Genomic DNA, 18,063 nt, shown 5'->3' with positions numbered 1-18,063 from the left:
TGAGCAGCCTTAGCATATCATTAGCATATTATGCTTTGATTGGTTGTTTGATTGTTCTGCCATTTGATCTATTTGCATATTACCCTTTTATTGTATATAATTATTTGGAAGTACTTGTAATTTATGATTTCTTTTCTGTTCACTATTTTTTTTATTTTTTTTTTTAACCTTTCTTATACTTTCTTAAATTCATTTTGTTGCATGGAAGCATCTCAGTATATTCTTTCAGGTTTGCTGGTGATGAATAAACTTTCTTAGTCTTGAAAACTATTTCTATGATACTGATATTCACACTATAGTGTTATAGGATCTATTAAATCATTTTCCAAATACTTTTGTAGGAACTGTTCTGTTGTTATAAGCAATGATTTTTATATTTAAAAATTACTGGTATATTTTTAATTCTAACATTTTTAAAGATCATATGTTCATTTTAAAATTTTAATATTGGTATTAAAATGTTACTAACATGTGCCTTAATGGAGATAACTGTACACTCTGCCTGGTGTTCATTGGAATTTTTAACCTGATGATTTGTTTCTTCAGCAATAACAAATGTTCTATTATTTCTTACATCCTCATATTTCTCTGTTAGGTCTTCTTGTGACTCTTATTTGGGTAATGATGTAATTTTTAATATATCCTCACATTTTCCTAACTTTTCTCAAATATATTATTTTTATCTGTAATATTGCAATGATTTCACAGAGGATTTTTTGGTTTAATCTTCTAGATCACGAATTTTCACTTAAGAAATTTTCATTTAGGTAATCAGTCCCTTTATTGTTTTTCTCCCTTACCTAATTTAATTTAATTTCCAAGACAAACAATGGCTTTCCTGTAGATGTAATATTTTTAAAAAGCAACATTTTTTAGAAATGCTGAATGAATAACTTACTTGAAAAAAATAGCATTTGTGGGAAAAACACAGACATTGATGGTTAAGAATTGGAAATGATTTAGGTGAGTTGGTCTCAGAATTGAAAAATTTTAGCATATGAAATCAATTAATGTTAGTTATGCTTTTTTCTTAATATATGCAAAATGTGACCTATTTTAATGTATGATCTGTCTAACCATCTTGTTTTTTTTTTTAAAAAGTAGAAACCAAAATTTTAAAATAAAGGAAATAATTGTCATTTTAAAAAGCATAGTGTCCTTGTTCTTATTGGCTTATAAAAGAGTGGTGAATCATAGATTCAAAGAATTACTGCATTTAAAGTAAATGTCATGATAAAGGACAGAGACATACTTAAAAATATGATGCAGTATTTTGAACTTTGCAAATTACAAATGCATAAGTTATTAAGTAGGAATTGGTTCATATGCAAAGTTACCACTACTATGTCTTATTTCTTAGTCTTTTAACTACTGTAGTCAAAAAGGGTTGATTATTTCAAATGTATTTCAGTAGGTATTAATTTTTATGTAATCTACTCATCTAAGTAAGATCAGTAATCTCTGTATATTACTGAGAAGACTCTATCAATAGGCCACACAATTAAGAGGTAAATTAGGATACAACATGTTTATTTTGTGTGGGAGTAATATTTTGATTGTATTTGAGAGGATACTGAAATTTAGAAATCCCTTATTTTGCTTCTGATCCAAAAGTGAATTTGAGCTTGGTCAGACTGAGAAGGAAACCCCTATTTGTAACAAACTGCTGTTTGGAATTTTCTGCTGTTATTCTTAGATAAAATGTTGCTTTCTAGTCTGCTTTAGCCTGTTTGAAGAATGATAAAAATAAACTCAGCTGTATGACCTTGTAGGCCGGAGACTAGATATGCCCACAATCTTACTGCCATGCCAGGTGCATTTTTTAATTGGATAGAATTATATTGTTTTCAAGGCCAGCATCGAGATAACCACTAAATGCACATAGGGCTGGCTCTTTAATAAAAAGGGAAGTTTTACTTGTAGCTTTGCTTAGAATTTGAAATCATTTTCTCTAAGCCCATGGCGCGACGAATAAACTCAGTCTCTCCAAACTCTCCTTCTGCGTTGTTTGATTGTTCGGGAACTCTGCAACAAGACAAAACATTTGCTTCAATTACATTTTAAAAGAACGCTATTTATCCTACACATAGGTTAAGCGTTTATTCTAGAGTTTTCTTTTTTTGTCATTCTGCCCCATCATTCCTAAATTGCCTCTGCCTCAATCTTAGAAGAAATAAGAATTCTACTGTAATTGTAAAAGTTGAAACCAGGGACATGACCACAGACAGGTAGTCAGAGGTGCAAACAGGTGTTGCCACTGCATGTGGTAAAGCATCAGTTTTGACACAGGAAGAATCTGACCGAGAACCTCCTTTACAACTACCTAAGGTTGTTGGGAAACCCTGGCTGTTTTCAATCTCCCTGCAGGAGCCTGAATCTCACACTACAAGCTATTAATAGATAACAGTAGAGGCCTCGCCCTGCCTTATAAGTCAATTTTAAGAATCATTAACAGCAGTAAAGTTGCCAGGTGTGCCTTGAGATTTAATTGTTCAAAAATCGGGTCTGTTGGTCAATAGTCATCTAAGCCTGGTAAGCTGCTGTACTGTTAGGTAAACTCATCAGTAGGAAAAGTTTTAAATCTAAGAGGCAACTTCCCGTAATTCATAAGCAGCTCTCTGTGAGTGGTCGGCAAACTGTGGCTCTCAAGCCACATGCAGCTCCTTGGCCCCTGGAGTGTGGCTCTTCCACAAAATACCACAGCCTGGGTGAGTCTATTTTAAAGAAGTGGCATTGGCAGTTTAAGTTTAAAAAACTTAGCTCTCAAAAGAAATTTCAATCGTTGTACTGTTGATATTTGGCTCTGTTGACTCATGAGTTTGCCGACCACTGAGTTAGGGTGTCTTTCTCAAAGGTTTAAATTGTCCTCAAGGATTCCTGCTATAGGTAAATGACTTCTGAGATCATTATTGATCCCAAGGACAGTCACTACTTTGTCAGCATCCGTACAAAAGCGGCTTGAGAAAGGTGTGTTTTCTCATACAACTCCAATAAGATGCTAATGATTGCTCCCATTCTCTCAAGCTGCAGACTATCCCTCCCCCTTATGTCTGGATTTTTGGGTGCCCATCCTCCACCCACATTGATGAGAGGGCCTGTTCCTGTTCTTCATAAACTTTTAGGCAAAAATCCTGGATGACACAGGTGCCTGTCATTCCCATGAGCTTCCCTTTTGCTTCAGAGGCTGTACACCTCCTCCACTTCACTCTACGTTTTCCCATTGCTGTTCTGTTCCAAACACCAGTTTAACACTGAACTTGACTTGACAATTTTTTGAACAAACGTTATCTTGTCTTTTTGGCTTCTTCCCAGAGGCAACTATTTATGTTCTATCATTGTTTCAGATTCCACTAGCATCATTAAAAAAAAAAATCCTGTGTTGCTTTTACTTCACGAAAAAGCTAATTGTACATCTACATTAAGATGCATGCACAGGAAAACAAGACTGGGGTGGTTGTTTATAGGTTCAGGGCCACTTTCCTTGGGCCTTAAAATAAATGTCAGGAAGGGCACTTCGAATGGCTTTCTGTTTGCATGTTTCAGCCCCAGGGATAGGAATTGGCTCAGGCATTTATTGTCAGATGTCCTTCAGCCTCCAAAACATCAAGTCCATAGTAGGTCATTCTTTGGTGAATAAATTACTGCCACAAATGCTCCATCCCCTGGCTGTGACTTAGGCCTTACATTTTTTAGCATCATCAACATTAATCATTACTGTCATGACGTTTGTGGTGCAGTTTGAGAAACCTGGATCTAATACCAAATTTTTGGACTGGAACCCAGATTCTCAGCCCTCCGGAATAAAAGAATGAATCCAGGGACAGAAAGTGGTATAGCAAAGGTGGAAATTTATTGAAGAACAAGTACAGACAGACTCCCACGTGGGGAGAGGGAAGAGTCCCACAGAACTGACTACCACTTGGGGAGAGGGAAAGAGTCCCACAGAATGCATTCCCAAGTAGGGAGGGGGAAAGGGTCTCACTGAGTTCCTTTCCCTATGGCTTATAAAGGCTGCAGATCCTGGTGCTTTGATATCCCTCTGATTGGTCACTATTCCCTTAGACTGGTTACCATAGTAACTCCTGGGCTCAAAGGTTGAAACTCACAAGTTCAGTGTGAGGTTCTCTTCCCCCCACCCCCACCCCCACCCCTTGGGCTTTCTTCTTCTCCTTCTGGATGAAGGGCTTCCTTACCTTTATTTTGTAAATTTAGACCTTTTGCTGTTCCCATCTTCCTCATTATATGGAAATGTACCCCTTGTAGCTTTCCAGCTTCCCTGTTCTATGGAAATATTCCTTCTGCTGCTATGCAGCCCTGTGCTTCCTCCATGGTCCCCTTAGTTTCCAAAATTTCTGAAATTTCCTAAACCTGTCCTATTTTACCCCCAAAATCCCTGTTTCGGATCCATACATATAGCCGGAGAACATTTAGCAACAACATCTTAATAGTTCATTTCTTTCTCAAGCTCCTAAGGGGAGCTTCTGGTCTTTCTTTTTCATTTATGTTACCTAAGAGGCATTCTAGGCAGTAGCCTCCCCTTGGCAATTGGAAGGGCATTTGCCAGAAGGACATCTTCATCATAAAGAGTTCTCCAGCTTGGGGATTCCCCCCAACCCACATTACAGCCTTTTCCTGGTTGTATGTTTCAATTTCCCAAGTTCTAGTTTTACCACGTGTGTTGTTTTTTCAAGCTTGACTCATTTCCCCCTGAAATTGACTTCTGTGACATAATAAACTATTAGGTATTTTGACAATAACCTATTGTTTCTTGGTTTTTAATTTCCAAACTAGTGAGTTTTCACAGTCCTTAGGGGAGAAGTTCATGCATAGAATGTGGAGGGAAGGGAAGAGTGCTTCTTGGGGAAGGGGAATGAAAGGAAAGGAGCCCCAGCAGCATCTCAGGAGACACCAGTGCTTCACAGACATGCTGACCCACGTTTAGACTTCTCCAGAATCGTAAGACGACCATTTGTGTTGTTTTAGATCACTAAGCTTGTTACAGTAGCAGTAGAAAATGAATAGAAGTGGGAAATGACATTCCGAAAAAGAAGAATCTGCAAAATGCAAAGACTTAAAGCATAACCAATTTAGAGAAGGGAGAGGTTCAGAGGGTTTGGAGTTCCAAAGGCAGGTAGAAGAAGGGCTAGCGGAGAGAGTCATACCCATAGAGGCAAATAAGGTTACTCACAGCCAGACTCAGGTCTTCTGCCTTTGATTTTGTTACTACTCACCTCAGGATATTTTTCCCATTGATTTTTATTTTTATTTTTTTAATATATTTTAGTGATTTTTTTACAGAGAGGAAGAGAGAGGGAGAGAGATTTAGAAACATCAATGAGAGAATCATCAATCAGCTGCCTCTTGCACACCCACTACTGGGGATGAGCCTGCAACCAAGGTACATGCCCTTGACCAGATCAAACCTGGGACCTTTCAGGCGACAGGCCAATGCTCTATCCACTGAGCCAAACTGGTTTTGTCTCCCATTGATTTTTAGAGAGAGTAGAAGGGAGGAAGAGTGGGGTATAGAGAAATATCTATGTGAGAGAAAGACATATCAGTTAGTTGCCTTCTGCACATGCCCCTACAAGTCTGGAGAATCAAACCTGCAACCCAGATGTGTGCTCTTGACCTGGGATTTAACCCGTGATTCTTTGGTGCCCTGGCCAGTGCTCTAACCACTGATCACACTAGCCAGGGCTGGACTTCTGCATTTTAAAGCAGATTTCTATCTTTAACTTAATTCTGGCAGTAATGAGCTGGAAAAACTGGAAGTATGAGACCAAGAGGGTTTTTACAGTCTATAGAATTTTACTACATTCTATTCATTCTAGCCCATCACAAAAACTTAAATTAGATGAATACAAGAGAATAGATTTTGTTAAACATAATAATATTCTCTACCATGCTTTTATCTTTGCTCATAATGATTCTTCATTTTCACTTATTTCATATAAGAATGAGCATAAGGGGCCATTATAATAAGTGCAGCACTGTACTGTAATTTCTCCTAGGAGTTTACCATATGGCACCTGTCTCTTTGTTATTTAATTTAACTTGATCTGTTAAAAATCAGACTGCTAAGAGCTCATATGTCATACTCATTAAAGTGTCATACTCTTTAAAGAATCTACACCCAAAGAGACATACATCACTTTGATAAGGTAAGAAATATTTTATGCTGTACAGCTAAGAATAAAAACTCAATAAATGCACAAGAAACAAAAATTAAATGCATTTTGAAATAGAATTGAAGATAATTTTGCCTATTCAAGTCCCTGCTTTAATAACTCATTTGTCTTGGAAAATGCAATTTGTTTTATTTTTATTTTTTAAACAATTTTTCTTTTACTTATTTTTAGAGAGGAGGGGGGTGGGGGATGAGAGACAGAAATATCAATCTGCTGCCTCCTGCGCACCCCCTAATGTGGATTGCACCCACACCTGGACATGGGCCTTGACCAGGAATTTAACCAGCAATCTTTCAGTGCACAGGACGATTCCAAGTCAACTGAGCCATGCCAGCTAGGGAGGAAAATGCATGCAATTAACTGTTTAGGTGAATGCAACCCCTCATTTAATGTCTACTTATAATGATAAACAACTTAAAAATGACTCAATCCAAATTATATGAAAGTAAAGATTATTGGCACTTATCAGCATTAATAAAATGCAAATTAATACTACCTTGAGATATTTTACACTGACTAAAGCAGACATTATAAAAAGGCACTCTAGAAATATTGTGGTGATATCAGTATACATATTCCTTACAAAGAAGAATTTATAAACTCTACATTTTTGTTCCAAACAAATGGCATTATATAGCAAAAGCCATAAGAGTTTTGGGGGTGGCAGCCAGCTTTGTAGAGTAGTGGCAGGGCAGGGAGAGCCTCACGGAGCAGTCTTGGGCTTGGTGCAGCCCTTTGTGGGCTGTGTGCAGTCTTGTTGTAGTTAAGCCTTGATTGTTATTGGTATCACTGGGGGGAGTTGAGCTCCAGGCCAATTGGCTGTGTGGATCAGCAGTGTCTCCACTGGGAAGGCTCAGCTTGGATGGGGAAGAGTGTCTCAGGTGGAGCCAACAGCCTTGGTTTCCTGTCAGCCCCACCCTAAGAAGTTCCTGTGTCTCAGTGCCCCATGGCAATGGCTGCACACACCTCTGAGAGAAGGCTGCTCTTGAGTTTCGCCCACTGCCAGACAGTCCAGTTTCTCCCCGAATGAATCTGGTACCCAAATTCTCACCTGGAACTGAATTTCAGTGCAGTTGGGAGGTTTTGTTTTCCTCCCAAATGAGAAAGCTGCCTGCCCTCTCTGTGCACTTCAAATAAGTCATCCAAGTATTCAGCAGCTCACCCTTTCTGCATGCTCCTGAGTCTGTGTCCTTTTCTCTTTCCTTCTAGCTGTTGAATTTCGACTCAGCCAGCTTTCCAGGTGGTTCTGGATGATGTCCACTTTGTTTTTCAGTTGCAATTTTAAAATTGTTGTGTGAGGCAGCAGTATAGGTATTTACCTTATGGCGCCATCTTGGTTTCTCCAACTTTCAAATATTGAACCTGCCTTACATATCTAGGAGAAACCCCATTTGTTTTTCTTGTTTAATTATTTTAAGAAATTGTTGAATTTGATTTGCTAATATTTTGTTAATTTTTTTTTTGCATCTTTGTTCATAATGTTGCAAAAAACTGGAAAAAAATCAAACAACACTCAGAGAGTTTGGAGTCACACTTTATTTACTAGAGAGCTTAGAGAAAAATGAATTCAAATTCTAAGCAGAGCTATATGCAGAACTTCCCTTTTTATTAAAGAGCCAGCCTTATGTGTGCTTCGTGGTTATCTCACTGCTGGCCTAGAGAACAACACAGTTCTATCCAATTAAAAAATTTGCCTGGCATGGCATTGAGAGTATAGGAGTCTCTGGCCTACAAGATCAAACCGCAAAGCTTACCTTTCTTATTATTCAAGTAGGCTAGAAAGCAAACTTATTTTTTCAGAATAAGGGGCTGTCTAAAAAATAGAGAATTTCAAACAATACTAGGCCTCTAGTTTCCTAATATTATATCAACATTTTATTCCTAGAATAAATTCACTTTATTTTCTATGAGCTTGGAAAAGTTGGGAAAACAGAGGGACTATCCAATCTTTGAAATTTTAATAGAATTTTCCTTCAAAAGTACCTGGGCTTGATGATTTATTGTCAGGACATTTCTTAACACATTAATATATGCTAAATGGAAATTAGCCTACTTAGTCTTTAATCCATACTAAGGTTCATTTTTAACAAATCATATGTCCCTAGGAAATGATCATTTTATCTTTCAAATATATTGCATAGAAATCTTAGAGTCTTAAAATAAATGTATTCTGTTTCAATGATTACTTCCTCCTTGTCTCTTCTTATTTTTTTTTAATAATTTATGTTTTCATCTTTTCCCTTAAGTTGTCTGGTAATTGGTCTTTTTTAATTAATTTTGACTAAAACAAATCATTTTTATTAATTATATACCAGTTGTTTCCCAATCTTTACATTGCTAAATTTTGCTTTTGTCTTTGTTCTTTCCTATCTTGTTCTTTCTTTCATTTTGCTTATCTTTCTTTTCCCATTTTTTAAACCTGGGAATTTCATTTACTTATATTTTGTAATAAATTTATTAGGGTGACATTGATAATTAAGATTATATTGGTTTCAAGTGTACATTTCTATGATACATGATCTGAATACTGCATTGTGTCCCCAACACCCAAAGTTAACTCATCTTCTGTCACCATATATTTAGCCCCCTTTAGCCTAGACTGCTTCCCAATCCCCCCTCCCTCTGGTAACCACAATACTGCTGTCGTGTCTATGAGTTTCCCTTTTGTATCCCACATATGAGTGAAATCATATAGCTCTTAGCTTTTTCGAACTAACTTATTCCACTTAGCATAATATCAACAAAGTCCATCCACATTGTTACAAATAGCAATTTTATCTTTCTTATGTCTGAGTAGTATTCTATTTTATACTAGTATACGTATCACATCATCTTTATTTAACCATCCATTGAAGGACATTTTGGTTGTCTCCATGTCTCGGCCACTATGGATAATGCTGCAATGAGCATAGGGGTGTATATATCTTTACAAATAAATGTTTTCACATTTTTGAGGTAGATACCCAGAAGAGGGGTTACTGGGTCTTAATTTTCTGAGCAACTACGATGCTGTTTTTCAAAGTGTCTGTTCCAGTCTACATTCCCACCAACAGTGAATGCTGGTTTCACTGTCTAGTTGAAAATAGACATTCTAACAGGTGTGACGTGGTATCTCACTGTAGTTTTGATTTGTATTTCCTTAATAGCTAATGAAATTGAGTATCTTTTCATATACATGTTGGCTATTTGTTTCCTTTGGGAGAAGTATTTCTTCAAATCCTCTGCCCATTTTTTAATTGGAGTGTTTGTTTGTGGGGGAAAGACATATTTTTAAACATTTTTGAGAAAATGATTTAGACACTTTCTTAAGTTTCCCCTATGGTCTGATGTAGAGTATTTTTTATTAGGATTAAATTTTAGAAAACACATTGCTATTTATTGTAATTTACATTTTTATCTATAGTTTAATATAAACAGAAATTAATATAAAATTAGCATACATTATAAATATAAAAGGCCACTTGTTTAAAATTTCCAAGTTGACCATAAGTAGCTATAGCAGTATAACACCTGTGAAGTATAATTCATTATAAGAGTATAACAGCTGTATATAGCCTTCATTTTTTATTAAAGAAATAAATCAAACAAACAAAACCCACAAAACTTCCTAAAACAGAATATGAAACAGCTTGAAAGTAATGAAAAAATCCTGTGTTGGAAATAAAAGAGTTTCTTGATTTCCTATTTCTACCTGATAGAGGCCAAAGAGCTTCATAAGCTCACAAGCTATGCTGAGACAAATTAGAGAAGAAACATAAAAAAAGATATTTGTGTAGAGTACATTGCTCACAGATGCAACAAATTGGTCTTTCTGAAAATGATACCAGAGCAATGGAGGCAGCCAAGAGCTTGTTAGCAATTCCTACAGGTCTCAGGGGGTTCTAACTGTTCAAATCCAGAACAGAACACAGTCCAGTCTATTTCCACAGAGGTTCAAAAAAGTTTGCAAAAATTACTCTGGAAATCTTCAGGGGAAACATTTCTCACTACTGTTTTCTGGTAACTTTCTATATTCTCCGAATAGTCCTCAAAACCATGTTAGGTTGGCCCCCATGGCCCATGAATCTGGCAACATCGATGGGAGTCATTGCATTCTGACAGCTGGCCTCACTGAAGCCATGTTAGTTGGGAAGAGTGACCAGTTACTTTTGGCCATGGTAGGCAGGTTTCCTAAAGGGACATTTGTCGTGAAGTTTGTTCTGTATATTGTTAGCTCTCCTTTATAGAAGATATTTTAGTATTTATTTTCTTATTTTTTTTTTCCTTTTTGTTACTTATTATCAGAATAGCTGGAGCACTGCACAAGCACCGCTGCTCTGGCTTACTCTGAGTCCCTATATTCTTATAAATTCTTCCCAATTACGCCAGGGTAGGTCCCTTCTCAAACCCTACCCGCTGTACTAACTGTTGGGAACTTAGTTCATGTGCCTCCTTATCCTTTGTTCACTAGCTACTAGTGTTGGGTCTGAGCCCCCTTACTTGAGCTGGACCTCCTTAGACACCGGATCCTAGACGAAGAAGCCATGAGAAGTTGAGAGTATATGAAAAGGAGTCTTTATTGCAGGAGCCAGTGACCATAAGCCATTAGACAAGATAGCCCTTCATAACAGTGTCCCAATCAGGCAGCCATACAGAGGCTGGTAAAAACATACCTTTCCCACATAGTAGTAGCAGTCTCTGTCCCCACATTTATTATCTGAGCAGCCACACACTGCCTCTAAACTCATCGCCTTGCATTCTAACAGTACCTGAGCTCTTTGGCTCAGCAACTTCTCCTGTCCTCCCTGCCCAGCACACTGGCTGGTTAACATGGTAGCTAGACCTGAGCTCTCTGGGAGCTCTTAAGCATACATAGTGGCAGGATCAGCTCTCAGCTCTATCTGAGCTCCCTAGTCTTTTTCCTTCCTAGCTGCTCTCTAGCAGAATAGCTGGTCAGTAGCCTATATAACTACTCCAGAGAAAATGAAGGCTAGTTGCCAACAGTGACACCAATCATTTGGATTACAGAGGGCACAGCGTACTGTGGGATTGCTGTGGCCTTGCAGCTATTTATGGTATCTCAGCCTTGGACATTTGGTTAAGATTCCCACATTCAGAGCAGCCTTGGCCATCCGGCATGCTGTCAACAAGGCCTCCACACTCTAATTAGCCTTGGACATTTGAGGAATCTGGTGTGGCTCCCACACTTACCTTTGTGTAAGCATCTAGTATTTTAATAATGTCTCCTATATTTATATCTATAATAATAAAAGGGTAATATGCTAATTAGACCGAACATCATTCCAGACATCATTCTGGACGTCCTTCCAGGCAAAGCCAAGGCTGAAGGAAAGCCCAGGTCCTGGGGGCCAGAGGGAAGCCAGTGCCGGCAGCAATGGGAAGGAAAACCTACTTTTGCATGAATTTTGTGCATCGGGCCTCTCTCACATCATGTACTTACTCATACAGATCCATTACAAACTTTTCTCTGTTGGTTTCATGCAGTTTCCCCTCAGTACCTGGTTAATCTTATAAGGCTCTGAGGTTAAGGCTCCACTCTTTCTTACCTGAGTTATTGCAGTAATTTCCTAACTGGCTTTTAATTTTTACCCTTGTTTTCTTAAAATTTGTTCTCAACATGGAAGCTAGTGTGATTTTTTTTTAAATGGCAAACAAATGTTATTCCTTCACCTCCAATATAATGGCTTTCCATCTCTCTAAAATTACTTAAAATGCCCACTTAAAATATCCAACATATTCTAAGTCTTTCTTTCTTATATCTCCTTTACTTTATTTCTTACTACTTCTCTTCTCCTTTATAGCATTTCACACTCCCTGGATGTAGGACTATAGATATAACATTGATATTGCTTCCTGTTTCTTCAGTCAAACTTTTTCATATGGTGAGGGAATGGAGGAGTTTTTAAGGTTCCTGTAGAAAATAATGCAAATTTAATCAATTTTAATGGCACTTTAAAAAATATCTAATAGATAATAAAAATAGTTTTAGAAAAATATTTTATTGAGATCAGAAATCTGTTTGCTTATGACTATGAATAGCTACTTAAATAGAACATTTAAATTTCTATTTTTGAACTTATACTTTATAGGCATTACCCGTGAGTTAAAAGCTACTAAATAATAATAATTTAGAATGATAAAGCAGAGTTAGTTAAAATAAATTTTGTCTATATTTTATTTGCAAGTGACTTTTTGACTTAATGAATAGTAATCCATATTTCCAGGACTTATTTTTGAAAACATACAAACATTGCCAATAACTTAAAATCCCTAAAACCTAAAGAAGAATTGGTATTTAGAAATAATTTTTATTGAGGGTCTTGTATAGCATTATCTCACTATATATATGCATGCCTCAGGGACAGAATGACTGAATGACCAAATGACTGAATGACCAGTTGACTGGTTGCTATGATGTGCACTGACCACCAGGGGGCAGACATTAAACACAGGAGCTGTCCCCTGGTGGTCAATGTGTTCCCATAGCCAACTTCTCTCAGCCGGCCAACCTCCCACAGCCCCAATGGCCTTGATTGCCAGCCAGGCCAAGGGACCTGACCCATGCACGAATTTGTGCACCAGGCCTCTAGTTATTATAATAAAGAAAGCTAATAGTTTAATCCTATGTACAATGAAACTGTGTCTCAGAAAGGCAAATGTCATAGAGCAAGAATATGTCAGAACTGGAATTTAATTTTCTCTCTAGTTGTATGTTTTGCTCTTCTTACTGTGTCATGCCCAGGCCTCATAATCAATAGTAACTACTTTTGTTATAATACCACTTTTTATTCACTGGTATTAACATCTGAATGAATTAGGAGAAATATTTAATCCCTACACCCAGCTGTAATTCAATAATCACTGATCTGTTCTTTATGTTTTATGTTCCTACAGTGTTGTTGTTTTTTTGTGTTTTTTTTTTTAAGAATGTTTTATAATTAGAACCATGTTGGATATATCCTTTTCTATCTGCCTTTTTACCTTTGAAAAATATATTAGAAAGTATCCAGGCTGTTGTATTATGTATCATTGGTTTGTTTCTTTTCACTGTTGAATAACTATTCCACCGCATATATGTATCACAGTTCATTTATTCACTTACACATTGAACATTCTTTCCAGGGTTTGGACAAAAATGAACCAAGCTACTATAATCTCTGTGGAAAGGTTTTTGTGTGAACATAAGTATCATTTCTCTTAGATAAAAGCTAAAAATGAGATTGCTGGCTTTTATAGAATCTGTTTAACTTGATAAGAATCTGTTAAACCATTCTCAGTGCGGTTGTACTATAAAGGTAGATTTAATATTGTATTGTAACTGTACCTGTTACCAACAGAACTTCCTAATACTAATAATGTACTTTAATCTTCTGTGATGATGTATGGCCACCCATTTATCCTAAATATTTCCTATGTTAGTAAAGTTGATTTCATAGCATTCAGACTCATATCTTAATAATGCAGATTGAGAGTTAATAATGAATAACACATTAGTAGTAAGTTGAAATATTTTTAAATGAATGTGTTCTTTAGCACTTTTCTCATTTAAATGATTAATATGTTCTTTAAATTTTTATAATATTTTAACCCACATATTAAATTATCATAAATGAAACCTAAGTATTTCAAACAACTAGAAAAACTATATTAAAATTAGAATTAGAAAACTTTATTTTCAGAGTAATTTTAACTTGAAAAAAGTACCAGTGCAGAGGTCATTGTGCAAAGCTAATTTAACAACATATATTTGACAACCAGCCTTTTAAAACTGCATTTTGTTCTCAGATGAGCATTCCAAGAGCATCTTAATGTTTATAACAAGTAGGTTTCTTCTTGAAAACTCCAAAATATGGAACACTAATTATGGGGATATGAAACTATTCCATTTCCTCATGTGGATCTAAGTGTGCAGCAGTATCTCTGAAGAAAAATCCCATGAGGATCATCAGTCAGCCCTTCCCTGCTTGACTATCATCTCCATATAATTTGATCAATGAAAATTAATGTATTAAACACATTAAAATCACATGTTCAAAGCTTTCCCTTCAATATCTTAAATAGGAATCACACATGTTTTCTCTGGGGCATACCAGTATTTTTTATTTCTTTCTGTGTATTTTTCCAGATTTTGCAAGCTCTGTGCAATGGATAGCATTTGTCATCAGAAAGAATGCATGATTCCTGTTGATAAGGAAATAGGATCAAAATATTCTCAGGCACAAATATTTTTATGCCCAACTTAAAAGTCAATTTCATTGCTATGAATTTTCTCCTAACCCTTCAATTTATGTCTCTCTCTCTCTCTCTCTTTTTTTTTTTTTTTTAAAAAAAACTCCTACAATTCATCCTTAAAGCATTATTGACTCTGACTCACAAATACATCTACACTAATAAAAGAGAAAGATGTAAGTTGACTGTACCTTCACAACACCCACCAGCCAATCAGGAGTAAGTATGCAAATCAACCCAATAAAGATGGTGGTTATTTTGCATACACAGCCACCAAGCAACCGGGGGTGATGACGCAGGCATTCCACACTGCCCCAGCAGCTCTGGGCCTCTTTGCAGGTGGGAAAGTGGAAAGGCGGCTCTGGGCTGCAGCAAAGGCAGAAAGGCAGCTCTGGCTGGAGCAAAGGCGGTGCTGGCAGCCAGGCGCAGGAAGGTCTATTCTTGCACTAATTTTCATGCATCGGGCCTCTAGTTCTTTTATAAAGTTAAAAGTCACAAATGACTTCTTCCTGCACTCTTACCATAAACAAACTGGTCACTTTTTTAATTTTCATTCCTCAACATTTCAAGCCTTTCCTGTTTCCAAACTGATTGCCCATATGTACATGTCAATCTTTCTTTGTCTGAGAGATTGTACTAGCCTTCTAACTAATTCTGTTTCCTTTGGTTACTTTTCTGTATAAAAGAGCCTCCATCTAAAATATGATTTTGCATATCTTACTGACAATACATAGCACATTCTGAGGTATATGAATTACATCTTAAACACCACTGTTATATTTATTCAGTAAGGTTCAATATGGTCCAGTGAAGTTGCTAAAAAAAAAATCTAGTTGTGACACATTAACCAGGTATTTAAAGGCATGCAAAGCAATGGCTTGTTATGAAAAATCATGTATGTAGTGAACTTACATTTTGTTATTTGGCCAACAAATAAGGAAAACTAAATTTATAGTTTCTGAATTTTTTCTTCCATTTGTTTTCAACCATTACTTATTAATTGCACAACTAACTTTTTTTAAAAATATATTTTATTGATTTTGTGCAGAGAGAAAGGGAGAGAGATAGAGAGTTAGAAACATCAATGAGAAAGAGTCATCGATCAGCTGCCTCTTGCACACCCCCTAGTGGGGATATGCCCGCAACCAAGGTACATGCCCTTGACCGGAATCGAACCCAGGACCCTTCAGTCCCCAAGCCGACACTCTATCCATTGAGCCAAACCGGTTTCGGCTTAACTTCTTAAATATCAGTTTTATTGAAAATATTAACTTGCTTCCAGTTTTTGTTAAAAATGTGAAGTTTAAAATAAATCTCTATATTATAGAAGGATATAAATTTCACCCTGGGAAGTGGTTCTGGGGCTACTTGGGAGGTGCAGGCCAGTCAGTTGCTGCTTGTGTCCTATCATGTGGCTGTACTTTTCCTTTTTTTTTTAATTAAAAAAAGCCAAAATCGGTTTGGCTCATTGGATAGAGCGTTGGCCTGTGGACGGAAAGGTCCCGGGTTCAATTCCGGTCAAGGGCATGTACCTAGGTTGCAGGCACATCCTCAGTAGGGGGTGTGCAAGAGGCAGCTGATCAATGATTCTCTCTCATCAATGTTTCTAACTCTCTATCCCTCTCTCTTCCTCTCTGTAAAGAATCAATAAAATATATTTTTTAAAAAATTAAAAAAAATTGGAATATAGTATTATCTTAGTTATGTTAGTTTCAGGTGTAAAATATAGTGATTTGACATTTTTATACTTTACAGTGTGACAATCCACCTAATTCTAGTAATCATCTGTCACTGCAAATGTATTGTATCACAATATTATTATCTCCTCTTCACCCTGTTCATCCATGCCTCTCTCTTGACTCTTCTGACAACCATCCCTTTGATCTCTGTTTCCATGATTCAGTTTTTTGTTTGTTTGTGTGCGTGTGCATGTGAGTGTGTGTGTGTGTATGTGTGTGTGTGTGTGTGTGTGTGTGTGTGTGTGTGTGTTTAGATTCCACATGTAAGTGAAACTGTATGGTATTTTTCTTTCTGTCTGAAATATTTCAGTTAGCCTAATACCCTCTAGGTCAGGCATGTCAAACTCAAAAGCTAACACGGGACAAATAAACAAGGTTTAAGTTTATGTAGGCTGTAAAGAAAACAATTTTCATAGAAACACAGGTTTGTTTCTATAAAGACGTGCTGAAAATAAATGAGTAATCATTAACATAAAATAATAGAACATTTTAATAAAAATTAATATTTTGTCTTGAACATTAACTTACCAGACACTGAATGACTGCACAAAGTAATAAACATAACGCAAATAAACCTATTTTTCTTGTTCTCAAAAGCAAAATATTTCCTGTTGCGCACACAAGTCAGTCCAAGAATAATGATGTGGCCATCCGCTGCTACAATACTTTCTGCTGGTGTTAGTGGAGAGAAATGGTGTGCCTGTACACAAGGCGCATAGGAAAATGAATGTGAAGGGGAAATAAGACATCTGAGGGCTAGCTATCTGAATCTGCCAGTAACCTGATACCTGTCCTGTCTTGCAGAACCAGTTTACAATCCCTGGAGGTGCTCTTGCCTGCCTCTGTGTATAATCTCATTTCCTTTATTCCAACCCACAGGGTAGGGGCGGGGCTGCAAGGCCCATGAAAGGTGCTGAAGCCTGATATAAAGGGAAGGCTTCCTCCCTATTGATTCACTCAGGATTTGGAGACCTGACCCCCTGAGTCACTGTACTAGTAGTACATCTGCGAAACAAAGGGTTCTTCCTTAAATCTTCCAAGTACTGTTGTGTGTTTTCTGGTCATCTGAAAATTTCTGTAACAAATGCAACAAAATTATAGTAATCAGTTATTACTGAACATTGTATGTTGTTATTAATAATAATATATAACAGGATATTATAAAAATTAAGTTAAGAAATGTTTATTAAAATATTTCTTACTCATCATTATATGGGCTGGGCTATAAAAGTATTCATTGTGGGCTGCCAGTCTGACATGCTTGCTCTAGGTTCATCCATGTTGTTGCAAATTACAAGATTACATTCTCCCCAAAACCAATTTGGCTCAGTAGATAGAGCATTGGCCTGCAGACTGAAGGGTCCCAGATTCAATTCCGGTCAAGGGCATGTCCCTTGGTTGCATGCACATCCCCAGGAGGAGGGGAGTGCAAGTGGCAGCTGATCGATGATTCTCTCTCACTGATGTTTCTAACTCTCTATCCCTCTCTCTTCCTCTCTGTGAAAAATCAACAAAATATATTTTTTTAAAAGAAAAAAAATATTACATTCTTTTTTTATTTGTACACAAACCTTTATTCTAGCCCAGCCAGTATGGTTCAATGGTGGTTGAGTGTTGACCTATGGATCAGGAAGTTATGGATTGGACTCCCAGTTGGGGCATATGCCAAGCTGGAAAGATTTGGAGAGTGGCTGATCAATGATTCTCTCTAGTCATTAATCTTTGTGTCTCTCTCTCCCTTCCCTTTCCTCTTTGAAATCAATAATATATATTTTTAAAAATCCATTAAATTACATACATATACACCACCTCTTCCTTATCCATTTATTAGGTGTACCAGTTAATAATTCAAATTTTTTTTAATAGATGGAGCTACACATATGTATAACTGTTTGATATGGGTG

At 36.8% G+C, this 18,063-nt stretch overlaps 1 pseudogene; it reads right to left on the bottom strand.

Moving 5' to 3' along the window:
• Positions 1-3,390: 3,390 nt before the first annotated feature.
• LOC118714539 lies at positions 3,391-4,572 on the bottom strand (annotated as a pseudogene).
• Between the last annotated feature and the right edge of the window lie 13,491 nt (positions 4,573-18,063).

The sequence above is a fragment of the Pipistrellus kuhlii genome, unplaced genomic scaffold, assembly GCF_014108245.1.
Source record: "Pipistrellus kuhlii isolate mPipKuh1 unplaced genomic scaffold, mPipKuh1.p scaffold_m20_p_10, whole genome shotgun sequence".
Classification (NCBI taxonomy): Eukaryota; Metazoa; Chordata; class Mammalia; order Chiroptera; family Vespertilionidae; genus Pipistrellus; species Pipistrellus kuhlii.
The sequence above is the reverse complement of the archived record's forward strand: the minus strand, read 5'-3'. Positions and strand labels throughout refer to the sequence as shown.